This window comes from Amblyraja radiata, chromosome 34, assembly GCF_010909765.2.
Source record: "Amblyraja radiata isolate CabotCenter1 chromosome 34, sAmbRad1.1.pri, whole genome shotgun sequence".
NCBI classification, from domain to species: domain Eukaryota; kingdom Metazoa; phylum Chordata; class Chondrichthyes; order Rajiformes; family Rajidae; genus Amblyraja; species Amblyraja radiata.
In genome coordinates this window covers 22,982,448-23,008,259 of record NC_045989.1, presented here as the reverse complement: position 1 = coordinate 23,008,259, position 25,812 = coordinate 22,982,448, and the positions used below count along the sequence as shown (strand labels likewise).

At 44.8% G+C, this 25,812-nt stretch overlaps 2 long non-coding RNA genes across 2 annotated transcripts in view; both read right to left on the bottom strand.

Annotated features, from left to right (window-relative positions):
• The window catches only part of LOC116991682, a 1,144,705-nt gene that overhangs the window by 816,321 nt on the left and 302,572 nt on the right, over positions 1 to 25,812 (bottom strand). The gene's annotated exons all lie outside the window — the stretch shown is intronic.
• Positions 12,575 to 25,566, bottom strand: LOC116991680. Its single transcript, XR_004416869.1, has 2 exons — positions 25,371 to 25,566; positions 12,575 to 12,768 (listed from the first exon to the last, which is right to left on the bottom strand). It is a non-coding gene; the product is annotated as an uncharacterized LOC116991680 (long non-coding RNA).

The following is a 25,812-nucleotide window of genomic DNA, read 5'->3' as shown; positions in this document are numbered from 1 at the left end:
GCGGCGACTGCGGAAGCTTCAATAGGCCCCGACCACGGATGAACATGGAGGAAGTGGACTGAACTTTGGTGCCTTCCCTCACAGTGGGAAACTTGATCCCGCTGTGGGGAGAAGTTTTTTTATGTTTCATGTTAAATTCTATAATGTTGTGTTTATTTTATTTGTGGGCTACAATGGCAACTCAAATTTCACTGCACCAATGTCCTTTGTCCTTTGTTATTTAGGCCCCGATACGAATCGGCCGTGCCTTGCCTGCCGATATCGAGGCTTAAATCATGGCAGCGGCCACATTCCAATCGACAACAATCCAGAAACATCCACTCTCAAGATAATCAAATTCTTTTTTTTTTTGCACAATCATGTCATAAGAACATCTAAATGATCTATATGTTGTGTTATTGTCTATCCATGATCAATATTTTCATATTAAATATCCACTACAGTTTTAGTCAGATGTATTGTGCAAAAAATAATGATTTAATTATCTTGAGAGTGGATGTTTCTGGATTAATTTATGGGAATTAAACATTAAATTCCTTCCATTTGGCATTTGAATTCATGACAAAGTGGGATTTAAAAATCATGTTATATAGTGAATTCTTGTGTGAATGGGATCAGTTTGGTATTTGTTATTTGGATACTTTGGCTATTTAAAAATGTTATCCTTTTCTTAAGAAATTGATAGATGTTTAGATCTAATAATTGAATTTAGATTAATTTAATTGATTAGATGAATTTAACTGATTTGATGAATATTAATTTTTTGTTGGGTATTTACTATTTGTTTTAACGTTTAAAAAACATACTCGTTTTGTAAACGGTTTTTGGAAGCAGATTTGATTCAGATTTGATTCAGATTTTGCAATATAATTGTCAATAAGGAACAATTCTTTAAGAAATATTTCCCAACTATTATACAGAATTTTTTTTTCTTCAGTCAAGTGGACCCCATTTGGTGAGAACACCCCTTCATGTTTCCTTTCTAATAACTGTTGAAGATTAATTTTACTTTTTATTTTCAGATTCTAATCTGAGTATGAGTAAAAGATTTGAAAGCGGTGCTAGCAAGCACAAGAGAAAGAGACTTGAAAATAATATGGTAAAGAAGTTAAGACCAATCACTGCTTTCTTGGATCAGCCACCAACAGAGGCAACAAGTGCCAGCGGTGAAGCAGATACTAACACAAGGAAATCAGTGTGGTGGAGCTATCCAGCCAACTACTAGCATTCAACCAGAAGAAAACCTCCCTGTAACAGAAACAGCGAAGCAGGACGTGGAACAGCAAGCTGAATATGAGGAAGCAGCCATGATGCCGGCTCAAAATGAAAATATAGAACTAATTCAGGAGTCACTTAATGGACATGGAGAGGCTAAAGAGCGACAAGAAAATAATGTGGATAGTCAGAATTTCCAGCTCACAACTGGTAAGGTAGGCCAAGACTAAAGTATTCCAGACTCAGATATAGATGATGCCAAACATAGAACTACCGTAACAGACGTTGGTTTGTGGACAGAATTATCACATGAGGACGTATCCTATTGGGTAGAAAGGGGCCTCTCTCAAGTTCAGCATCATTGTGGACCATTTTCAAATTCCAAGCGAGTGTGGAATTTGTGGAATTCCCTGCCACAGAGGGCAGTGGAGGCCAAATCACTGGATGGATTTAAGAGAGAGTTAGATAGAGCTCTAGGGGGCTAGTGGAATCAAGGGATATGGGGAGAAGGCAGGCACGGGTTATTGATTGGGGACGATCAGCCATGATCGCTTGATGATTCAGCCCTTCAAGCCAGCACCGCCATTCAATGCAATCATGGCTGATCATCCCCAATATTGAATTCTAATGACAATACTTAAGTTTAGTTTTGTGTAGTTTTAGAGATACAGCACAAATAGAGGCCCTTCGGCCTATCGATTCAGCACCAACCAACGATCCCTGCACTCTAACACTATCCTATACACCAGGAACAATTTACAATTTTTATCGATGCCAGTTAACCTACAAACCTGTACGTCTTTGGTGTGTGGGAGGAAACCGGAGCACCCGGTGAAATCCCACGCAGGTCACGGGGAGAACGTACAAAGTCCGTATAGACAGCACCCATAGTCAGGATCGAACCCGGGTCCCTGGCAGCAACTCTACCGCTGTGCCACCGTGCCGCACAGTACTTGCTTCCAAAATTGTTTCAGCTGCTAATTTCCACTTTCAGCATCTCTTGGCTTTCCTTGAGTCGGTCGGCAGCGAAACTGAACTTGAAGTTATTTGCTTTTAACCTGTGAAAATGCAGCTGTGCATTTATTTTTCGGAGAGGCGAGACAAATGCATGAGGCAACAGACATATCGTTGAAAAAAGGCTGGTCGAGTGTCTGCAAAGAAGATTTAAGATAACACAATAGCTTCTCCGTGCCTTTTAAGAATAAGTAATTAATATATTTTGTGGCTTTTTATGTGGCTGGGTCATTAATGGCTGATTAATGGTGTGCGGGGCAGGGAAAAGGGGGGGGCAAGGTCACTTGTTTTAGTGAAGTGATAAAGAAACATGTTTATAAGTGAAACTGCTTGCTTTTAACAGGAGGTTACCGGCAAAGGAATTAACGTAGCCACAATATAAATCCACTCATGGATCAAATTTGCTGCTAAATGGACCTGGCTCTTATCTGCCGTGTTCCTAAGTGAGGTGACCTGTATTTGTCATATGTCACCAGGAATGGGCTTCAGTTTGTAGAGGTGTGAGAATGAATTCAATCTGTTGTTGGAGATTGGCTTAACCTGTGGAGAGAAATATTCTGAGGTCAGGACATTCAAAGTGAGCTTTGCATGGATTGCCAGTGCTGACCATGTCACATGTACTTCAAGCAGGGTTATGTTTTGCCCTCTGGCAACTTCAAATTAATCCTGTTTTCCTGCCATAAATGCAACGGTCTTTAAAGAGGATAACACCAGGAAAGCATTCATTTAGCCTGGTGCTTGTCGGAACAGCCCAGAACCAAACACAGTGTCCATTTGAAGGTAGACACAAAATGCTGGAGTAATTCAGCGGGTGAGGCACCATCTCTGGAGAGAAGGAATGGGTGACGTTTCGGGTCTTAACCCCATTCTCCTGCCTTCTCCCCATAACTCACACCCATACTTATCAAGAATCCATCTATTCTCTGCTTTAAAAATACCCATTGACTTGGCCTCCACATCCTTCTGTGGAAAATAATTCCACAGATTCACCACGCCCTAACTAAAAAAAATCTCTTCATCTCCTTCCTAAAAGAACATCTAATTCTGAGGCTATTGCCTGTAGTCCTAGACTCTCCCACTAGTGGAAACATCCTCTCCACATCCACTCTATCCAGGCCTTTCACTTTTCTGTATGTTTCATTGAGGTCAGTGTGGGAATGGGAAGAAGAATTAAAATGTTTGGAAACCGGGAGAGATGTGTGTGCATCAGTTTCTCTTGGGTTCATTGGCTTCCTTCGATGTAGAACATAGAACATAGAATAGTACCAACAGAGGAACAGTCCCTTCAGCCCACAATATCTGTGTGGAACATGATGATGATAATATAGACCAATAAAGAATATAGAATAGGCAATAATACAGAACAAAAATAATATAGTTCCATTACTAATCTTTTACAATGATTCCTAATGAAGACTTAATTTTAGCCCAAACTAAGTTCAACTTTTCCTTTAAGAGCCAACAGTTTGATCTCCTCCGTCAGGCAAGAGGTACAGAAGTGCGAAAACACGCACATCCAGATTCAGGGACAGTTTCTTCCCAGCTGTTATCCGGCAACGAATCCATCCCCTCACCAACTGCAGAGCACTCCTGATCTACCATCTACCTCATTGGAGACCCTCAGACTATCTTTAATCAGACTTTACTGGACTATATCTTCCTCTAAACTTATCCCCTTTATCCTGTATCCACACTGTGATCAGTTTGATTGTAAACACGTGTAGTCTTTCTGCTGACTGGTTAGCAAGCAACAAAAGTTTTTCACTGTACCTCGGTACACGTGACGATAAGCTAACTAAACTAATCTAAAATACTTGAGACCTTTATGGCACAAATACCTTATGACTTCAAAAGATTATTGACAGTGTTTTAAAGTTGGCAGTTGAGAAAATAAACATGGTTCCATTACTAATCTTCCAAAAATGATTCCTCATGGGGGTGGGAGATTGCAACCTTCACGTGGTCCACCCTGTTTCGACGAATGCAATCAACCTGGCATGCACAAACAGAAGATCAAACAGGACAAGTTGTCTTACAACTTTAGGCTGTGCACGCCATACGCAAGAAGAAGAAGAAAAAAAAGAAGATTCCTCTTGAAGACTTAATGTGAAGCACAAATCAGGTTCAGCTTTTTCTGTGGGACTCATTGATTTGATCTCACGTCACATTATTCCCAACAGCAACTGTTTGGGGTGGCACGGTGACACAGCGGTGGAGTTGCTGCCTTACAGCGCTGACAGCGCCAGAGACCCGGGTTCGACCCTGACTACGGGTGCTGTCAGTACGGAGTTTGTACGTTCTCCCCGTGACCTGCCTGCTTTTTCTCCGAGATCTTCGGTTTCCTTCCCCACTCCAAAGACCTACAGGTTAGTATGTTAATTGGCTTGGTACAAATGTAAAATTGTCCCTAGTGTGTGTAGAATAGTGCCAGTGTGCGGGGATCGCTGGTCGGTGCGGACTCGGGGGTCCGAAGTGCCTGTTTCCGCGCTGTATCTCTAAACTAAAAAGCAACTGAATATCAGCAAGACCCCGAACACTTTCTTCTGCCTTTGACTGCCTGAGGATCCAAACGACAAAGTGTTTAAGAGGATAATTTTTTTAGCTTAGCAAGGGGAACGAGGTAAAAAGAAGCATTTCTTATATTGCTGCCGCATGCAGATGTTCCAGCAGTAGAAGGGAAGATGTAAGGACTGCAGTAAATCAAATGGACCTGCAAGTTTAACATCCCATACCATATGATCAGCAAAAGCCATTTAAAATCAATTTTGTTCAGCAGCGTAATGTGAAAGTTTCAGCATCCATTGCCATCTTTACCTGATGACTGGTCTCGAGGGCAGCTATGGTTTACCAGCTTTGTGGTGATTCTTAATTGTAGGCCCTAGTTAAATGGGATTAGAGTTTTACCTTACGCAGCCAATTCTGATAGAACACTTCAGGGGAGTGTTTCTTCTCATTGCCTCCCATACTTTCTGCTTTTGAGCTGCTACAGCTTCCTCTCGTCCAGTTCAAAAGATGGAGAAGATGCAGGAATGTGGAGAAGATGCAGGAATATCCGACTGGATTTGGGCATCCAATAACTGAATGTTCTGAAGAAGACTGATTCAACATGACACACCAGAGTTCCAATATTCAATGTATGTCACTGTAGGGTTAGGTACCCATCATTAAACTATTGAACACCTTTCACGTGCATGAATCCCATCAAAGGCAGAAGATCTGTGTATCTTTGACAACTGTAAAACAACTTCTACGAGAAGTTGCCAGCTAGCCGCCTCTTAAGTTTATTTTTCAAAGTCTTTGTATTTTTTCTCAAGGTGGTAATGTATCGTGTTAAGTCTTTGCCAATTCCCAGACCAATCCCATCACTCGCATTTTCTGAGAGGTACATATAATTATGAGAGACATAGATAGGATAAGAGATAGTCTTGGCATCATGTGGGCCGAAGGGCCTGTCCCTGCGCTGTACTGTTTTATGATCTATGAATTTCTCCCCCATGTATTTCTCTCCCCGAAACTCTATCCCAATTCCCCTCCTGTCCGAGTATAATAAGGGCAATTAATAGTGACTGTCCAACCAGGGCATCTTTGGTTGGGCGATCGTTTCGCCGAACACCTCCGCTCGGTCCGCAAGAACCTACCTGACCTCCCGGTGGCTCAGCACTTCCACTCCCCCTCCCATTCCCCGTCCGACCTCTCTGTCCTGGGTCTCCTCCATGGCCAGAGTGAGCAACACCGGAAATTGGAGGAACAGCACCTCATATTCCGCTTGGGGAGTCTGCATCCTGGGGGCTTGAACATTGAATTCTCCCAATTTTGTTAGCCCTTGCTGTCTCCTCCCCTTCCTCAGCGCTCGGGCTCCTTCTCCTCCTTTTTCCTTCCTTCTCCCCGCCACCCCCTATCAGTCTGAAGAAGGGTTTCGGCCCGAAACGTTGCCTATTTCCCTCGCTCCATAGATGCTGCTGCACCTGCTGAGTTTCTCCAGCATTTTTGTGTACCTTCGATTTTCCAGCATCTGCAGTTCCTTCTTGGACATCTTTGGTCATGTTGGCCTCATTGGACTCTTCAATGAAACGTCCACCAGAAACCAAGGCAATAAGAATTAGGAAGGAAATGGTGCTATCTGTTGGTGGAAATCTTTGATCTCTTCCTGCGTACATAATGTGGATAAGGAATCTCAAATCAATTCATTTAAAATGTAGGAATTGTGAGTGAAGAGAAGGACAAGACTGATATACTTTGCCTGGGTAATATCCTAATGACCACATGAAGTCCAAGGATGTAATTATTAATTAGCCATCGTAGCGCTTTAGACGTTACTTTAGACTTTAGAGATACAGCATGGAAACAGACCCTTCGGCCCACTGGGCCAGCGATCACCCCATGCACTAACACTATCCCACACACACACGAGGGACAATTTACAATTTTACCAAAGCCAATTAATCTACAAACTGGCACGTCTTTGAAACGTGGGAGGAAACTGGGGCGTCCCGAGAAAACCCACGCGGTCACATGGAGAACGTAAAACTTCCATACAGACAGCACCCGTAGTCAGGATCAAACCCGGGCCTCTGGCGCTGTGAGGCAGCAGCTCTACCCGCTGTGCCACCATGCTGCCCCCGATTTTTTTTTTAAGTGGCAGTAAAATATAGCGACTAGTGTATCTGTAAGCTGTGTAACACGAATGTCACTGCAACCCACACGTGGCAATAAAGAAACGTTGAACCATTGAACCCTCTAAAATGCTGACCTTCAGTGTTTTGTTATCCAGCCTTGTGGTGTGTATGTTTATTAAAGGTGCATACTGGCACCTTTTTGTCTGCAAAAAAAAAAAGCTCTGGTCAGACCTGTCTGGAAAGCAGAGGGGAGCTTATTTAAAGATCTATGTTCCAAAGGAAACATTTCCATATATACAGAATCTCATTAGCACTGAGCAAGAATCGCAGCCTAGTTCAGCGGCGTGGGACTAACACACACACAACTAACTCAGCGTCACTGTGAGTCTGTGCCGACCTAACACGCACGTCAGGGCGGCACATTGGCGTGGCTGTAGAGTCGCAGGCTTCCAGACTTACAGCGCCAGAGACCTGGGTTCGATCCTGACTACGGGTGCTGTCTGTACAGAGTTCGTGCGGTCTCTCTTTGCCTGCATGGGTTTTCTCCAGATACTCCGGTTCCCTCCCACACTCCCAAAACCTGTAGGTTTGTAGGTTAATTCTGTAAATTGTCCCTAGCATGTAGGACTGAACTAGCATACAGGTGATCGCTGGTCGGCACGGACGCGGTGGGCCGAAGGGCCTGTTTCCGCACTGTATCTCTGAGCTAAACCAAAATTCCAAAGACGTGCAGGTGTGTAAGTCAATTGGCTTCTGTTAAATTGTCCTTAGCGTGTCGGGTAGAACTGTTTTTTACGGGTGATCATCGGTTGGCCTGTTTCCACGCTGTATCTCTAAAACTAAACTAAACTATGTCGGAATGCCCTGAACTCCTTTAATATTAGATGGCAGCAAAGTAAAAAAAAAAAAAAGGGTTCCCCACACACCCCCCATCCCCATCCACCCACAAAAGCTTTCAATATTGATTCCAGCACGCCACAGTCAATTTGCAAAATAGTTGGTAATTGTGTCAATTGTGAGTTAATGTTCCTGCAGAGTTTTTCCAACTGTGACTTATCTCCAGTCAGGGAGTCACAGGGATGTCCGCGCGCTGCGGTCGTGTTCAAAGCCTGGCGGGAATTCATTGCAGCCAGTTGCTGTTCTTCCCCAATGTGCTATTTTCAAAAGTCTTTACTCTTCCAAAGCACTGACTGGTGCAGAAAAAAATGGTCCAAGCCTCGTAACTCATTCTAATCCATCCACAAGGGCTGGAAATAGGCTGGCAAGCAAGATCAACATTGGGAACTGCTTGGGACTGCAGTACAATTCAAAGTGTCCAGACACATGTATCACACAGTGAAGACACAGACTCTATAATGAAATGCATGCATCATACCCTAGAATATCAGTGGTACATCACATGGCTATATATTACATAAAGATACAATGCCTATTAAAAATAGCGAAACATTATATTAGTGAACTAGGCATGATTAATTTTGTTGTCAGGTATTGAGGCCTTTATTCTTTCACCTTCAACGTATCTTCACTGTCATGCCCAATGCATTATCTTCACTTATGTTAACTACATATGAATTGTCGTAGTATTTTAGTTCAGAGATGCAGTGTGGAAACAGGCCCTGCAGCCCACCGTGTCTGCGCCAACCAACAATCACCCCATATACTAGTTCGATCCTGCACTGCGGGGACAATTTACAGAAGCCAATTAACCCACAAACATGCACGTCTTTGGAATGTGGGAGGTAATCGGAGCACACCGGAGAAAACCCACGCGGGTCACGGGGAGAACGTACAAACCCGCGGTCAGGATGGAACCCGGGTCTCTGGCGCTGTGAGGCAGCAACTCTACCGCTGCGCCACCGTGCCGCCCCCAATGGTGCCTGCCAATTGCCTTCTAATCAAAATAGACTTGCAGCATTTGCTGTCTTATTCTTACAGGGTGAATGTGGTTTTTCTAAAATAACATTGCACTCTTGAGATATCTTAGATTCAGAAACCAAAATTTTGGGAAAATGCTAATATACCAACATTTAAAATGTGGATCAGTAATATGTTGGACACAGCACATTTGGAAGGAATGAGACTCCTCCTAATAGACAAATGAGACCAATTCTTAATGAGTTGGTCACCATTTATTGATTTCTTGGATTAATGTGGTGTTATAGTATCATGAAAATTAAAAGTTTCACGTATGGGTGAAAGACGATTTAGAACATAAAAAACTCATCTCCTTGTGGCTCATCTCCTGCTCTCCTTTTTCACTATTTTCCTTATCTGTCTTTCACTCACACTCACTAGTCTATCCTTCACTTTCTACAACTTATTTCTCCTTTTTTTCTTCTTACTTTTCCCTGTAATAAAAAAAAAAGAAAAAAAAATTGTACAGAGAATGTTTTATATTAACATAATTTTTGTATCACTGTATTGTACTTACTTCTAATAAATAAAAAAAAAATAAAAAAAAAAATAAACCAAAATAAAATTTGAGGTAATACAACTTGCAGAGCCCAGATCCTTCTCTGGGAAGTCTTGAACTAAGGGTGGAAACACATTGGGAAATAAACGTGATGTCTGCAGAATTAAAACGACGTTGTCCAAGGTGCTTGGCATATCAGGTAGCCAGAAAACCGTGAATAGTCCGTGTGAAATGTTTAAAAGAAAAAAATGAAGTCCACAGTCGCAGCAGTTGATAAAAGCTGCAGTCAATGAAAAAAAAAAACGTGTAATATGAGTATGATCTAGACCTGGGGGAACAATGAGAATTTAGCAGCAAATCAACAAGCCTGCAGCCATCCAACAATAACCTGGCTTTGCAACATAGCAATAATCTTTATTTCAGCATGGACTTACACTCTGGGACCTGGTTGTACAAATCTCCTGCTGTGCTCTAAGATGAGTGAGGCTGCTCAGCAAGATGAAAATGGGCAATCCCACTGTGGCAGCAAGTGTTGGAAGGACAACTCAAATTCATTGGAAATAAAGGAGTCGGCTTAAAGTGGTTAGATAACAAATAATTTTATTTTTATTGCGCTCAGATACGCTGGGAGACTCTCGGAGTGAAGGAACGGCTCTGCGAGATTGTGAGGGGGGAAGGAATTAGTGCCATGGCTCTGTGCACCTCCTAAAGGTCAACAGCATACTATGTATTCAGAAGCCGAGGCACGGCACAGTGCACAGAAATGAATATCCTTGTAAAACAAAGCCAGCGCTTTCCTGCCACTTACATCGTGTAGATTGAATTTCCCAGCGTCACTGCCAGGTATATTCATTATTGGGCTGGAAGGAGGAAGTTGGAAGGACTAGTTTTAACAGTGTGGTGGAACGTGGCGCAACATGCTGGAGCCGTTCAGCGGGTCTGGCAGCATCTCTGGAGAAAGGGAATAGGTGGCGTTCCGGGTCGAGACCCTTCTTCAGACTGAGAGTCAGGGGAGAGGGAAACATAGAAACATAGGTGCAGGAGTAGGCCATTGCCATTCAATATCAGTACCCCGTTCCTGCGTTTTATCCCCATATCCGCCAACAAGATCATGGGGGACCCCTTCCACCCCAGCAACAGACTGTTCCAGCTGCTACGGTCAGGCAAACGCCTCCGTTGCCAACTGTGAAAACGGAGAGGATGAGAATGAGTTTCTTCCCAGAGGCCATTAGGACTGTAAACTCCTATTTCACCAGGGACTAACTTACCGTACCAAACTATTGTTGAGTGGTGTCTTTTTTAAATTGCTGTTTTTTTCTTTTTTTTCCCACCCACAAATATGTAATATGTGAATATGTGATTCTGTTCAATTCTGTTTCGTAGTTTTTTTGCACAATCCGCGAGCATTGCCACTTTTCATTTCACTACACATCTCGTATGTGTATGTGACGAATAAACTTGACTTGACTTGATATCACTTGATTCCTTCAGCCCTATGAGCTAAATGTAATTCTCTCTTGAAGATAGAGGTATGAAAAGGTACAGAGCAAATCAGTCGCTTCGACCCAAAACGTCACCTATTCTTTTCACTCCAGCGATGCTGCGTGACCCACTATGTTACTCCAGCATTTTATTTTCTATCTTTGGTGTAAACCAGCATCTGCAGTTCCTTCCTACACAGTGTAGTGGAACTTATCAGCCCTTCAGAACATGGCAGAGGGGTGGGAGGGAGGGGGGGTTGCAAGGCTTTATTGGGGTCTACTATGCAGTTATGAGAGTTTAGACCCATGGTGGGGGGGGGGGGGGGCACCGAAGCAGGAGGAAGAGGACCTGGCCTGGGATACAAGAACATTTCCGGGCCTAGGGTCCTGGTAGTTATTTTCACCTATTGAGCAAGGCAGAATTCCATACTCACCGACAGACTCCATCCACTGTTGCTAACTGTCACAGCTTTAACGTAAATAGTGCAATCATTTGTGTTAATTGGCTTCTGTAAATTGTCCCTAGTGTGTGTGGGATAGAAGTAGTATGCAGGTGAGGACTTAATGGGCTGAAGGACCTGTTTCCACGCTGCATCTCCAAAGTAAACTTTGCTGCATGGCAAAAAGAATTTCACTACACCGAAAGGTGTATGTGACAAAATAAATTTGAAATCTTGAATCTTGAACTACTATCTACCTCTTTGATGTCCCTCGGACTATCCTTGACTGGACTTTGATGGCTTTACCTTGTGCTAAATGCTGTTCCCTTATCATGTATCTATCTATACACTGTAAATGGTTTGATTGTATTGTCTTTCTGCTGACTGGTTAGCTTTTCACTCTACCTCAGTACCACTGTTCCTGTACACGTGACAATAAAACTTAACTGATGTGTGTGTGTTACCAAAATGTATGTGTGTGTGTGTGTGTGTGTGTGTGTGTGTATGTATGTGTGTGTGTGTGTGTGTGTGTGTGTGTGTGTGTGTGTGTGTGTGTGTGTGTGTGTGTGTGTGTGTGTGTTCCAGTGATGTTTGTTAACGTTGAAAGCTGTTTCCAGTCTGTTTATGAGCTTGCTGAGGAGATGCCTTTGTTGCCAAACGGGAAACCTTTTCCCATCTGTACCAGAGTGGTTTAATATCAACAGGGAAATGTGAGTAGTCCCATTAATAATCCATAAAAGTAAAAGATTGCAACCTGGAGTCAAAAGCAGTCAGTCCTATTTACAATTACAAAATGCAACTCCTTTTGGTAGTTTAGAGTTTTGGTACATAGAGCCCATTCAGTCCACGCTGACCATCGATCACCCATACACTAGTTCTATCCTACACACTAGAGACAATTTACAGAAGCCAATTAACCTACAAACCTGAAGATATAGACACAAAATGCTGGAGTAACTCAGCGGGACAGGCAGCATCTCTGGTGATAAGGAATGGGTGACGTTTCGGGTTGAGACCCTTCTTCAGTGTCTATCTTCAGTGTAAATCAGCATCTGCAGTTCCTTCCGACACAATCTACAAACCTGCACGTCTTTGGAATGTGGGCTCTGATGTCTCAACAACACAGCACTTCCAGTGTGGGAAAAGAAACCTTTTAGACAAGGTCAAAAGAGCAATAGGGGCATAGAAGCATTTAATATGGCATTTAAGAAGGAACTGCAGATGCTGGAAAAAAAATAGTTTCCTTCGCTCCATAGATGCTGCTGCACCCGCTGAGTTTCTCCAGCATTTGTGTGTACATTTAATATGGCACTCTGGTATTATACTGTCTGCTAGTGCAACTGGAGCAATAAGGTGCTTATTTTAAATAAGTGAATGCCTTCAGAACAATGGTGGTGACTGGAATGTCTTTAATGTTAAAAGCACTCACAAGACTTGTTTACATTATTACATATTTTCAACTTTTGACATTTTTATATTGCCAGTTTTATATCGTTGATGATTCACGCTCTTTTCCCCGAAAGTTTATTCAAAGTTAAAGGTCAAGGTGTTAAAGTTACGGCAGCAGGCCAAGTCATTCCTCTGGGCTGTCGTGAGAGAGAAAAAAGAAAGATTAAGGAAGGAGCGGCAGGGTGGCGCAGCGGTAGAGTTGCTGCCTCACAGCGCCAGAGACCCGGGTTGCATCCTAACTATGGGTGCTGTCTGTATGGAGTATGTACGTCCCCCCCCCCCCCCCCCCCCCCCCCCCCCCCCCCCCCTCCCCGTGACCGCCGGGTGCTCCGGTTTCCTCCCACACTCCAAAGACGTGCTGGTTTGTAGGTTGTCCAAAAGGGAACTGCAGATGCTGGAATATCGAGGTACACAAAATTGCTGGGGAAACTCAGCGGGTGCAGCAGCATCTATGGAGCGAAGGAAATAGGCGACGTTTCGGGCCGAAACCCTTCTTCAGACTGATGGGGGGTGGGGGGGGAGAAAGAAGGAAAAGGGGAGGAGGAGGAGGAGCCCGAGGGCGGGCGGATGGGAGGGTGGGAGGAGACATCTAGAGGGTTAAGGAAGGGGAGGAGACAGCAAGGGCTAGCAAAATTGGGAGAATTCAATGTTAATGCCATACGGACGCAAGGTCCCCAGACGGAATATGAGGTGCTGTTCCTCCAATTTCCGCTGTTGCTCACTCTGGCAATGGAGGAGACCCAGGACAGAGAGGTCGGATTGGGAATGGGAGGGGGAGTTGAAATGCTGAGCCACCGGGAGTTCAGGTAGGTTATTACGGACTGAGCGGAGGTGTTCGGCGAAACGATCGCCCAACCTACGGTTGTAGGTTAATTGGTTTAGGTAAAGATTGTAAATTGTACCTAGTGTGTGGGATAGTGTTAGTGTACGGGGTGATCGCTGGCCAGCGCAGACTCGGTGGGCCACAGGGTCCGTCTACACGCTGTGCCTCTAAAGACTTGCATTAATATAGCACCTTTCACATCCCATTTCAGGACAGTATGAATAACTTTATTGTCAATGATGTAATTTTAACAGCACTCAGTCTGCAACCAAGTCACTCACACAAAACGTTAACGTAACACAAAGATAACCAGATTCAGGAGACAGACACAACAAGCTGGAGTAACTCAGCGGGACAGGCAGCATCTCTGCAGAGAAGAAATGGGTGATGATGCTGCTCAAGACCTTTCTTCAGACTACATTTTCACAGCAGGGGAGGACTGCTTCGATCTTATTTGCCCTCCCATTGATGACTTATTGATGATATGTTGGATGAAGCTGCAAGATACCGTATAACCACTCATTGTCCTGTGGCATTGTCAATAACTACAGATGTTAGTGGTTCATTGAAACATCACTGGATGTCACACTTGGGGCTGATCAAACATTAAGCCGCACACAGAGATATTTCATGCAGGTGTAGGTGGGTCATAAGGAACATCTTAATATATAGAGAAGTGAAGAGTTAACACGTAGAAACAAGGAACTGCAGATGCTGGTTTATACCAAAGACAAACACAAAATGCTGGAGTAACACGACAGGTCCGGCAGCATTTCTGGGTGATGTTTCAGGTCGTGATCCTTCCTCAGACTGAAAGTGGGGGGGGGTGGGGGTGGGGAGGGATCAAAGGGGGGGGGGGGGGGTGGAAGAAGAGGTGGAAGTGGGTGGGGAAGAGCTGGTGGCAAGAAAATACCTCAGGCCAGGTGGTGTCCTGCTGGGCCCATTGTTGGCCAGGGAAGGTGTGATCCCAAGAAGGGATGCAATGTGGAGAACTGACAGAAATGGTAAACATAGAAAAATAGAGAATAGGTGCAGGGGTAGGCCATTCGGCCCTTCGAAATGGCGGTGGTGGCTTGAAGGGCCGAATAGCCTACTCCTGCCATTATTTTCTATGTTTCTATGAACCAGCACTATGGTCCAATATGATCATGGCTGACCATCCAAAATCAGTCTGAAGAAGGGTCTCGACCCGAAACGTCACCCAATCCTTCTCCCCAGAGATGCTGCCTGTCCCGCTGAGTTACTCCAGCATTTTGTTTCTATCTTGGATTTAAACCAGCATCTGCAGTTCTTTCTTACACATTCAAAATCAGTACCCCGTTCCTGCTTTCTCCCCATATCCCTTGATTCCATTAGCCCTCACAGCTATATCTAACTCTCTCGTCAATACATCTAGATTAAAATGACTAGGAGGGAGGAAGGGGGCGAGGGGAGAGGGCGGGAAGGGGAGGGAAGTGTAAGTAGCAGTTACTTAAAATGAGAGAGTTCAGTTTGACCGTCGCCCTGTTGAGTTTCACTGTCTGTATAACTCGTTAACCCCTAAACCCCAGCCAACAATGGATCATCGCAGGCTTCACCATTCCTTGTTCATTGTTACACATCTTTCATTCATTTGTTCTATATCTCTCCATATCACCTTTTCTATCTCTCCTTTCCCTTTTCCATGACTCTCAGTCTGAGGAAGTGTCTCAACCCGAAACGTCACCTATTCCTTTTCTCCAGAGATGCTGCCTGACCCGTTGAGTTGCTCCAGCTTTTGTGTCTATATGCGTTCACACCGTTGGGTTGTAAGCTACTCAAGTGAAATATAAGGTGCTGTTCCTCCAATTTGTATGAGGTTCAAGCACTATTAGGATGCCAATGGCCTGTCCCACTTGGCGATTTTTTAGGCAACTGCCGGCGACTGTCATGGTCGTAACAGGTCATCGAAGAACCGGCGACAACCTACGTCATCCTGGCGACAACCTACGACAGCACCTACGTCAGGTGAAGTCAAGCTACGCTCAGTGGCGTTAAACCCACTGTCGCCAAAAATGTTTCAACATGTTGAAAATTTAGCGGTGACCAGAAAGACGCTACGACTTTTTTGCGCGACTGAGGAGACGAGTCCCAGCGACCACTGGCGAACATGTGGCGACAAACTAGTCGCCTGTAGTTGCCTAAAAAATCGTCTAAGTGGGACAGGCCCTTAAGACTCAATGTTTGCACATATCACAGGGACAGTGTTAAGTCCCTGAGAAGATTCTGAAGGTGACTTCTGAATCTCTACACGTACGCAAAGCAATTCTTTGGGCACAGATAAATAACTCCCTATTTCTACATGTGTAGCAAGAAAACTTGCATACTGTGGCATTTCCCATGTTAACCATTTAGCAGTAATTTGGTCCCCTACTAAAGTGACCATGTTTGCTCAGATCAGATTGAGCTAAGGGGCTGGAAATTACCCCGACCAAATTGAGTTGTGTTAGGTAAATCCAAATATGGACTTTGAAGTCAGTTTTGAAGTGCTGCCCAGGTTAATGGAATGTGTCAAATTATCTCTGGTTCTGCATGTTCCGATTCTGGACCACTGAGAAATCTAATCTAGCAAAATGTAATAGTCTTGCTAACAAGGGAGTGTAGGGCCCGTACTAGTATTAAAATAACACCTGCTGTTTGGGCTCCTGTCCATACATGTACTCTACCGTAACTATGTTAATTGAAGCAGATCTTATTATTGAACATTAACCAATTGATGATATTCAAAGAGAGATTTAATACATAAATAGACCCATGCAAAATATTCTCTCTGTCTGAAGGAGGGTCTCGTTCCGAAACATCAACCCATTCCTTCTCTCCAGAGATGCTGCCTGTCCCGCTGAGTTACTCCAGTATTTTGTGTCTCTCTTCGGTGTAAAGCAGCATCTGCGGTTCCTTCCTATAAAAAATATTTTATTTTCGGTTTGAATAGAGTATCGACTGGCGGAGTGGGGCAGCGGTAGAGTTGTTGCCTCACAGCGCCAGAGACCCGGGTTCGATCCTGACTACGGGTGCTGCTTTGTACGGAGTTTTTGCATTCAAAGGTTCAAAGGTTCAAAGGTTATTTATTGGTCACATACACCTAGGTGTAGTGAAATGCTTCTTGCCAATGCAGCACATAAAGAAAGAATACAGACATAACATTAATAAGAGTTTTAAACATAAAGAACATCCCCCCACAATGGTTCCCACCATGAGGGAAGGCACAAAGTCCAGTCCCCAACCCCAGTTCACCCATAGTCGAGCCAATTGAGGCCTCCACAGTTGCCTCTACGGAGGCCCGATGTTCCTGGTCGTTCTCGCCGGGTGATGGTGCTCCGGCGTCGGGAGAATCCTCACAACGGCTTGGGACACTTGGAACGGCCGCTTCCGTACTGGAGGCCGCGGCTTCCAAAGCCAACAAGGCCGCGCCGGTTGGAGCTCCACAACCGGCGATCTCGTCGCGAGATCCCAGGCTCCCGGTGTACAGTTCGGCGCCTCCGCCCGCAGCTGGCCGCTCCACAGTCCCGCAGCTTCGCGATGTTGTTCCCGGCGGTCTCAGCTCACCGGAGCTCCAGCGCGGTGACCCGGACAAGGCATTCTCCCCGTGACCGCGTGGGTTTTCTACCGGTGCTCTGGTTTCCTCCCACATTCCAAGGATGTGCACGTCTTGTAGGTTAATTGGCCTCTGTAAATTGTCCCCTAGTATCTGGGATAGAAATAGTGGGCAGTTTATCGCTGGTTGGCGTGGACTCGGTGGGCCGAAGGGCCTGTATCCGTGCTGTATCCCGAAAATAAACTAAACTAAACTAAACTAAGTTGCGTGCCTAGCTTTCTTTCAACATTCTCCCTCCCTGCCAGAGTCAGTCTGAAGAAGGGTTCTGACCTGAATTGTCACCCATGCTTGTTCTCCAGAGGTGCTGCCTGACCCGTTGAGTTACTCCAGCACTTTGCGTCTATCTTCGGTATAAACCGGCATCTGCTGTTCCTTCCCAACACACAAGTGATAGGTGGATACAAGTGAGAGGGGTTGACTGGCAGATGGGTGGACAAAGGCCAGGGGTGAAAAGGAGACAAGAGGGTGTGAGATAAGGAGAGAGCAGGAGTGAATAGTGAAGCCAGAGGAATGGATTTAGGTGGAAGAGTGTGTGTGAGGTGAGGGAAAGGAAGTGGGATAATGGAAGGAATGGGAATGCCTGCAGGTGGGACCATGTTCGTGCCATGTTATTTGAGTAATTTGTGAATTATTTTATTTTTGAATTATGCTCACAACTTATTTATTTATTAGCCTGAGTTCAGTTTAGTTTAGTTTATTGCCACATGTACTAAGATACAGTGAAAAGCTTTTGTTGCGTGCTAACCAGTCAGCGGAAAGACAATACATGATTACAATCGAGCCATTTACAGTGTATAGATAAGAAGGGTCCCGACCCGAAAAGTTGCCCATCCATGTCCTCCGGAGATGTTGCCTGTCCTGCAGAGTTACTCCAGCACTCGGGATTCCAGCGTCTAGGGTTATAGGGTAAGAACAGGAGGAAATATTTGGATAACTCTCTCAATGAACAAGTGGAGGTACAATCAATTACATGGAAGATAGACACAAAATGCTGGAGTAACAGTGGGATGGCAGCATCTCTGGAGAGAAGGAATGGGAAACATCACCCATCTCTCCAGAGATGCTGCCTGTCCCGCTGAGCTACTCCAGCATGTTGCACCTTTCTCCAGTGTTAACCAGCATCTGCAGTTCCTTGTCAAATTACTGAGTCTGAAGAAGGGTTTCGGCCCGAAACGTCGCCTATTTCCTTCGCTCCATAGATGCTGCTGCACCCGCTGAGTTCCTCCAGCAATTTTGTGTACCTTCTGCAGTTCCTTCCTACACAATCAACTAAATGGCCTCCTTCTGGGCTCTCCAATTGTTGGGCTGTGATAGATATCTCTGATTGGGTATAATCAGGCCTGTTTTAACAGTACCTTAAAAACAGATGATCCATTTTAAGAGATCTAGGTCAGTCGGTATCAGGAAACTTCAACTAGGGCAGAGACTCTGTCCATTCTTTAGAACAAGGCGAACATAAGAAAGCAGGATTGAGAAATTGCTATTCAATCCATCAAGATAAATTAAGTGAGGCACAATCTGAACAAAGGCAATGAGAATGGCATTTTGTGATGTATAGTCGACAAAGTAATTCAGTAGTTGAGAGGGCTTTAACTTTCTGTGCTCCATGGGGTTTCCCATGTACATTACCTTACATTTTTTGAAAGGACAGGTTCCAGTGTAATAGATCTGCACCACAAAAGTGTACATCAGTCATGACTTACCTTCTCCGCATTAATTGTTTTAGTATAATGTCTAGCCTAGCCCCACAGTATTATGTTTCAGATTCATTCACGAGTTGTTTTGTGTTTCCCTTCTAAGGTTTAGTGTAGACATGCAAATCAAGTCACAAGCTTGCTTGTAACCTGCGGGCAGAACAAAGATCCCTGGGCTATGCCGTTGGACATGATCGCCGCAAAACGTACAAGGTGGCACGGTGGAGCAGCGGTAGAGATGCAGCCTTACAGCGCCAGAGACCCGGGTTTGATCCTGGCGACGGGTGCTGTCCTTGTGGAGTCTGTACGTTCTCCTCGTGACCTGCGTGGGTTTTCTCCGGTTGCTCCGGCTTCCCCCCACACCCCAAAGACGTACAGGTTTGTAGGTTGATTGGCTTGGTAAATAAACAATAGACAATAGACACTAGACAATAGGTGCAGGAGTAGGCCATTCAGCCCTTCGAGCCAGCACCGCCATTCAATGTGATCATGGCTCATCATCCCCAATCAGTACCCCCGTTCCTGCCTTCTCCCCATATCCCCTGACTCCGCTATCTTTAAGAGCCTTATCTAGCTCTCTCTTGAAAGCATCCAGAGAACCTGCCTCCACCGCCCTCTGAGGCAGAGAATTCCACAGGCTCACCAATCTCTGTGAGAAAAAGTGTTTTCTCACCTCCGTTCTAAATAGCTTACTCCTTAGTAAACTCCAAATGTAAAAATTGTCCATAGTGTAGGATGGTGTTACTGTGCGGGGATCGCTGGTCAGCGCGGACTGTGTGGGCTGAAGGGCCTGTTTCCGCGCTGTATCTCTAAACTAAAATAAGATAAACTAAAAGAGTTTTCACCGTTGATTGCCGATTCACCTTCAGTGGACACTGGACCATGCTGAGTGGTGCCAAAGGCCATAAATCACAAGGTTATTGATTCCTGGTATCGGACAGCTTTAAGTAAAGCTCTCTGATCTATCCACAGCAGAGGGCAGTTAATAACCCCAAACACAATTGTAACACGATTAGCAAACAAGAGAAATACATGTAACAAGCGATATTAAGGAGGGTTGGTCACCAGGGACCTCACTACTCCAAGATCTCTGCTGACGGAAGGCAGGTTCAGAGCTCAATAATAGAGACGACAGTGGTGGCGACACAGTGGGGCAGCTTGTAGAGCCACAGACTCACAGCGCCAGAGATCTGAGCTCGATCCTGGCCTCAGGTGTTGGCTGTGTAGGTGGCGTTTGTACAATCTCCAGGTGCTCTGGTTTCCTCCCACATCCCAACGACGTGCGGCTTTGTCGGTTATTTGGCCTCAATAGGGACTGGATAAAAAAAGTGGGATAACACAGAACTAGCTTGACTGGGCGATCGCTGCTTGTTCTGGACTAGGCGGGTTGAAGGGCCTGCTGTATCTCTGAATTAACCTAAGCTAAACATATGCCAAGCTGCTCGATTCATGCACAAAGATTTACCTAATTGTTGCAATGACTTTCAATGTCAGCGTATCTCCGAATTAAATAGTGAATTTTCAGTAACTTTTGATGAAGTCAGATGCAGCTTCATCCTGTTGCTGAATTACTACTGTACCCATTTCTCCTGCCGATAAGACATAAATATTCTATCTTCATATTATTTTTAGTTTTAGTTATAGTTTTAGAGATACAATGCGGGAACAGGCGCTTCGCCCCACCGGGTCCACGCCCACCAGCGATCCCCGCTCATCAACACTATCCTACACACACTAGGGACAATTTACATTTGCACCGTGCCGATTAGCCTACATACCTGCACGTCTTTGGAGTGTGGGAGGAAACCGAAGATCTCAGAAAAAATCCACGCAGTCATGGGGAGAGCGTACAAACTCCGTGCAGGCAGCTCCCGTGGTCAGGATGGAACCCGGGTCTCTGGCGCTGTGAGCCAGCAACTCTACCACTGTGCCATTGTGCAATAAATATATTTAGCAATTTTATATAGGTTTAGTATCAGAAATATCAATTGGAGCTGCGGTGGAACTGAAGGGTTATGATGTAAAGGTGTTTCATATCATTATTACTTAATATGTTTGTGTGAAATACTACCACAAATACAAGAGAGTGATACATTTCTTCAGCAGCAGTCGGAATGCAGTAAATAAGTAAAACCATGAAAGATTTAAGTCTTTGTTTCAATGGATCATTATTCACTATTCTACATTAATGAAACAATCACAGATCTGACAGGTATTTGTATGAACACTGAGTAAGCTAAATTAAAGTAACTGTTTGTATATTCATCGCAGTAAGCAGTGGATGAATGCTGTTTAACGCTGAAGATAGGCACAAAATGCTGTCAACGAAGCCATTCAGAAATAAGAATTCTGGAGGAGGTCAGCAGGCCAGGCAACACCTGGAAGAGAATGGACAGGTGACATTTCGAGTCGAGACTGAGGACTATGAAGAAGGGCCCTCGTCCCGAAACGTCACCCATTCCTTCTCTCCGGAGATGCTCCCTGTCCCGCTGAGTTACTCCAGCACTCTGTGTGTCTATGCATGCAGTGATCACTGGACGAAATGAAAGGTGTGATATAATGTGGTTCATTCTTTTGTTAGCAGAAGCATTAAATATTTATGTCAAATAAGTTACTGCTTTCATTAAAATAGCAAAGGAACCTCATGCCATGTGTGTTGAGTATTTGGACGCCAAGAACAACATTGGAGGATGGTAATTTTATTCTGCACATGTGTCTCCTCAGGTTTTTAAGTTGCGGCACGGTGGCGCAGCAGTAGAGTTGCTGCCTTACAGCGCCAGAGACGCCGGTTCGATCCTGACTACGGGTGCTGCCTGTACAGTTTGTGCGTTCTCCCTGTGACCCGCGTGGGTTTTTGCCGGGTGCTCCGGTTTCTTCCCACACTCCAAAGACATGCAGGTTTGCAGGTTAAATGGCGTTGGTAACATTAGGTAAAGTGTTCCTAGTGTGTGTAGGATAGCGTTAATGTGCGGGGATCGTTGGTCGGCGCGGACTTGGTGGGCTGAAGGGCCTGTTTCCGCGCTGTATCACAAAACTAACCTAAAACTAAACAAAACTAATCAGCCGCAATGAAGCATGACAAAGTTAAAAGAAGGGGCAAAGGGCAAGTAGAGAAACAAAGGGTTGCTATTAATGTTTGGAGATTTATGCACTAATTTCCGCATCAGTCGTTCGGCTTGGATATGAAACTATAAACATGCTACAAGATTGAAAGTTGCAGCAATAGTGGCTGACAACTTGTCTTTGTGAAATAGCAGCAGGCTGGGTGGGCCATCTTTCCCTTCTCTTGGCCATTTGAAATCCTGGGGTAAGGTTTGGCGAGATTTCTATCGATGGTTTGGGTAAAATTAGCAGGGCATTTGCTTGGATCAGAGGCAGCACACGAACGGAAGTAGCAAAAGTGCGGACTTAGTCCAGCCACATGCTACATCTGAAGAAGGGTCTCAGCCCGAAACGTCACCCATTCCTTCTCTCCAGAGATGCTGCCTGTCCCGCTGAGTTGCTCCAGCATTTTGTGTCTATCTCCAGTTTAAACCAGCATCTGCAGTGCCTTCTTACACATGTCTGCATCCTTCTGCAAATCTCAGCTGGAATTGGGCCAGTGGGCGGTCAGATGGAGTCTGCTCGGAACTCAGCGAAAGATGAAGTTCAGCTTGGAGAGAGTGCTGAGATCCAAGGGTCCCCTAGTGAAGCAAGATCGAATTTCAAGAGCTCCATTTGATCGGAACACAGCTGCACACGCGTGCTTTCCCTAGAAAAGGGAACTGGGAAATGGAATCAAACATCTGCCAGCACATTCAAGATGACCTGATCACAAAACCCATCCTGCAGAGCATGCAGCAAATTTAGGCTCAGTGTGCGAGGAATTAACTTGTGTGGCAAATCTTTTTCATGCGCTGCGCAATTCAGCTGAGGCATAAAATTGATTGCAAAACATGATTTGTGCTTGCTGGCATGAATCCTGTACATTCGCATGCTTGATGCACTTATGCAGAGCATACAAGGGCATGCACCATGACGCAAATCATCACGCCTTGAATATTTCATGAAGATTTTGCAATATTAAAGTATGAATGTCTGGAAGTTTCATCACACAGCTTAGTTTAGTGTGTAGAAAGGAACTGCAGATGCTGGTACATACCGAAGATAGACGCTGGAGTAACTCAGCAGGTCAGGCAGCATCTATGGAGAAAAATGATTGGCGACATTTTGGGTGAGGAACCCTTCTTCAGACTGATTGAGCTCCAGAGTGAGCAACAGCGGAAATTGGAGGAACAGCACCTCATATTCCGTCTGGGTACCTTGCATCCGGATGGCATTAACATTGAATTCTCCCAATTTTGCTAGCCCTTGCTGTCTCCTCCCCTTCCTTAACCCTCTAGCTGTCTCCTCCCACCCTCCCATCCGCCCGCCCTCGGGCTCCTCCTCCTCCTCCCCTTTTCCTTCCTTCTCCCACCCCCCATCAGTCTGAAGAAGGGTTTCGGCCCGAAACGTCGCCTATTTCCTTCGCTCCATAGATGCTGCTGCACCCGCTGAGTTTCCCCAGCAATTTTGTGTACCTTCTTCAGACTGGTTGAGTTTAGTTTAGTTTAGTATAGTTTAGTTTAGTTTAGAGATAATAGACAATAGACAATAGGTGCAGGAGTAGGCCATTTGGCCCTTCGAGCCAGCACCGCCATTCAATGTGATCATGGCTGATCATTCCCAATCAGTACCTCGTTCCTGCATTCTCCCCATATCCCCCGACTCAAGATTCAAGAGAGTTTATCGTCATGTTTCCCAGATAGGACAATGAAATTCTTACTTTGCTTCAGCACAACAGAATATAGAAGGCATTTCATTTTCATGTATTACCCATGAACTATTCCACACTCATCCCCCTCCACTGTGTCTGCAGTTTGGTTCGGCTTTGCGATTTAACCCTATTTATACAGTGCGACTGAAAGGAGTGGGAATAACGAGATGGACCCATTGGCAGTGCAGAGAATCAGCCATCTGGTGAAATCCTAATTAAATCATTCCCTCTCAGGAAAAATCAAACAAATCTTCCACATTAGAATCACTAAACAATAGGATTCAGGCTTTTTAACTGGTCTAATCTTTAATAGAAAGAGAATATCACAGAGGAAAGATAATCTGGCATTGTTTGATTACATCTGGAACGATATACATTGTATATTGTGTAACAAAAACAAACCTACCATGTTCATTTTAGGAATGGTGTATATTACCTTCCATGAAAATTATTTCTAATAATTTATACTTGTAAATCACAACTGTATTACATGTGGGTGGCACAGTGGTGCAGCGGTAGAGTTACTGCCTTACAGCGCCAGTGCCCCGGGTTCGATCCTGACTACACATGCTGCCTGTACGGAGTTTGTACGTTCTCCCCGTGACCTGCGAGGGTTTTCTCCCGGATCTCCCATTTCCTCCCACTTCCCAAAGACGTACAGGTTTGTAGGTTAATTGGCTTTGGTAAAGATTGTAAATTGTCCCTAGTGTGTAGGATATTGTTGGCGTGCGGGGATCGCTGGCCGGCGTGGAAGTGGTAGGCCGAAAAGCCTGTTTCTGCCCCTGTGTCTCTAAACGAAACTAAACTAGACTAAATTACAAATTGAAAATTGTTAACAGATGCAACCAGTGTTATTGATTTATTGTTAAAAGTACCAAAGTCAATTATGTATGACCAGATTATTCTTGTCTTGGATCTGGCAATAAACTCTCTTGAATCTCTTGAATCTTGAATCTTGTTAGCTAAGTTCATTCCTGACCTCTCCGTGCATTGTAATTTTTTTTTTTTTTAATAGGAAGCTGAAGGGCAACATTTTTAGTAAGAGAATGGTGGGAATACGGAACGAGCTGCCACAGGAGGTATTTGAGGCACGTACTATAACAACATTTAAAAGACTGGGATAGGTACATGGAAAGGAAAGATATAGAGGGATATGGGCGAACATAGACAATAGGTGCAGGAGGAGTCCATTCGGCCCTTCGAGCCAGCACCGCCATTCATTGTGATCATGGCTGATCGTCCCCCAATCAATAACCCGTGCCTGATCAATAAATGGCCATCACCTTTTGGTCAAAGGCAAGTGAATTCAGTGCGTTAGTGTCCGACCTTTCCTTCCACCTCCATCTCCCAATGTTTGAGACTGCCATATTAAACAGGATAAATGTGTTGGAGTTCCACGTCAGTTTATCTTATTATTGGAGCAGTAAAGCACAAGATGATAGACACAAAATGCTGGAGTAACTCAGCGGGACAGGCAGCATCTCTGGACAGAAGGAATGGGTGACGTTTCGGGTCGAGTCCCTTCTTCAGACTGAGTGTCAGGGGAGAGGTAGTCGAGAGATATACATAGATACATAGACAATAGGTGCCGGAGTAGGCCATTCGGCCCTTCAAGCCAGCATCACCATTTAATGTGATCATGGCTGATCAATGCAGGGGTAAGGTATGAAAGTGACAGATCACAGCTGATGGTGATGCCATCACCCATTCCTTCTCTCCAGAGATGCTGCCAGAGTTACTCCGACATTGTGTGTCCATCTTCGGTGTAAACTAACATCTGCAGTTCCTTCCTACACATTTCATCTAGCACAAACCTGTTCTGAAGCCGAATCTTCTCGGAACCTATTCCAGTACAGCTTCTGAATCCCACCTTGTTTACGCCATGACTGGAGTAATGAAGCACCTTGAACATGGTTCACGAGGTGAGGGCCAGTCCGACAGGTAAGATAGAACGAGTGTGAGTGGATGATGGATGGTTAGCGTGGACACGGTGTGCCGAAGGGCCTGTTTCCGTGCTGTAATATGAAATAAAATATTGTCATTTATACCAATGCAGTTGAAACTCACCTCAATCACGATTAAATCTCCAAATGAGTTAATATATTCTGTTAATTTTGTATATTCGTTAATTCGTAAATTCATTAAATTTGCTCTACTGGTGGTGCAGCGGTAGAGTTGCTACCTTACAGGGCTTAAAGTGCCAGAGACCTCAGTTCGACCCTGACTACGAGTGCTGTCTGTACGGAGTGTATGTTC